Source organism: Ovis aries, chromosome 22 (assembly GCF_016772045.2).
Source record: "Ovis aries strain OAR_USU_Benz2616 breed Rambouillet chromosome 22, ARS-UI_Ramb_v3.0, whole genome shotgun sequence".
In the NCBI taxonomy this organism is placed as follows: domain Eukaryota; kingdom Metazoa; phylum Chordata; class Mammalia; order Artiodactyla; family Bovidae; genus Ovis; species Ovis aries.
Window position 1 is genome coordinate 38,818,820 of NC_056075.1, and position 2,337 is coordinate 38,821,156.

The following is a 2,337-nucleotide window of genomic DNA, read 5'->3' on the forward strand; positions in this document are numbered from 1 at the left end:
ACAGGACTTAGTGACTGAACAACATTTCTAAATATTTATATTTGTATTTTTATTTTACAGTCTATAGCCCCAAACCTTCCTTCACACTGTCCCCACAGCCCCCATGCTCCTCCTCTGAGGAAACCACTGTCAGCACTTAAATGTGCATCCCTCCCATCCTATACACGTTATATATACACATAAGTACACACAGAACTTAGAACTTTACCAGGCAGATATTTTACTACTGAGCCTCCTGGGAAACTAGCAGCACTGTAATGATAAAGTTTATGGGATTATAATGAGTTAGTTCAAATATGTCCACCTCACTTTCCTTCATAGCTTCATAGCATTCTGTTATATACTATTGTTTTGATTGGCTAATTTTCACGTTTGATTTTGAAGCCCAAGAAAAGAAAATCTGTCATTGTTTCCACTTTTCCCCCCATCTATTTGTCATGAAGTGATGGGACATTTGTAATACTTTATTTCTGTTTATTTTTTTCCACTGGGCCTCACCGGCATGTGGATCTTAGTTTCCTGGGATGGAACCCTCGGCCCCTGCAATGGAAGCACAGAGTCTTTGCTATTGGACCGCCAGGGAAGTCCCTGTAATACTTGATTTCTTAAGCTGGGTGGTAGTCATAAGTTTTTCTTAGATTGGTATTTACGTATGAAATATTTCATATTAAAAACTTTTTTTAAAGATCAAATGAAAAGAAGAGTGAATTGTTTGCCTATAGACTCCAAGGGCTTCCCAGGTGGTGCCAAGTGATAAAGACTCTGCCTGCCAATGCATCTCAATGCATGAGATGCAAGACTCAAGTTGGATCCCTGGGTCAGGAAGATCCCCTGGAGGAGGAAATGGTAGCAACCCACTCCAGTATTCTTGCCTGGGAAACCCCATGGACAAAGGAGCTGGGCGGGCTGCAGTCCATGTAGAGGCACAGAGTCTGACACGACTGAGCGCCAGTGCACAGGCTTAGACTAGACTCTAAGGATCCTTCCTTGATGAGTTTTGTGTGATTTGGGTTTGGAGACACAGAGAATCCAGAAGGAAGGATCCTGGAGCCACCCGAATAGTCTGGCTTCTTCCTATCGTTCAGATCTTTGTTCAAATATCCCTGAGGGAATCCTTCCTTAAAACCCACTTCAGATCACCACATGTCCATTCAACTCTTTAACAAACAGCACTATTTTACTGTAAGAGGTTTATCACTCTGGGCTGTTTTAGTCCCCCACTAGAATACTCTGTCTTGGTCAACCCGGCATTTCCAAAGCCAGTTTAAATCCTCAATTATTTTTCGGGGGGAGGGGGTATGTCTGGATGAATAAGCCAATGAATGAATGGGGAGACCTTCCCTTCAACCCGACACCTCTTTGGGGCCAGACTGGCAGGCAGAGGTAGAATGAGGAAAGCCTGAGAGGCTAAGATCATGGCATCCGGTCCCATCACTTCATGGGAAATAGATGGGAAACAGTGACAGACTTTATTTTGGGGGGCTCCAAAATCATTGCAGATGGTGACTGCAGCTATAAAATTAAAAGATGCTTGCTCCTTGGAAGAAAAGTTATGACCAACCTAGACAGCATATTAAAAAGCAGAGACAAAAAAAAAAAAAAAAAAGCAGAGACATTGCTTTGCCAACAAAGGTCTGTCTAGTCAAAGCTATGGTTTTTCCAGTAGTCATGTATGGATGTGAGAGTTGAACTATCAAGAAAGCTGAGCGCCAAAGAATTGATGTTTTTGAACTGTGGTGTTGGAGAAGACTCTTGAGAGTCCCTTGGACTGCAAGGAGATCCAACCAGTCCATCCTAAAGGAGATCAGTCCTGAATATTCATTGGAAGGACTGATGCTGAAGCTGAAACTCCAATACTTTGGCCACCTGATGCGAAGAACTGACTCATCTGAAAAGACCCTGATGCTAGGAAAGACTGGAGGCGGGAGAAGCGGACGACAGAGGATGAGATGGTTGGATGGCATCATTAACTCAATGGACATGAGTTTGAGTAAACTCCGGGAGTTGGTGATGGACAGGGAGACCTGGCAGTCTATGGGGTCGCAAAGAGTCAGACAGGTCTGAGCAACTGAACCAAACTGAACTGAACTCAGGAGGCAGAGGATGAAGATCTGGATTAGAGACAGGAGACAGGGCTCGAGGGTGAGTCGCCTGGGGCGAAAGTAAGTGGCGAGGCAGGAAGTCCGGGAGAGCGGGTCAGGGAGGAGGTGTCTTCAGGGCAGGGGGCGGGGCCTGGATGAGGGCGAGGGGCGGGGCCTGGAGGGTGGGGCCTGCGAGCGGGTGGGGCTCCTGCGTGGGCGGGTCAGGAGGAGGGGCGGGGTCTACGGGCTGGGAGCT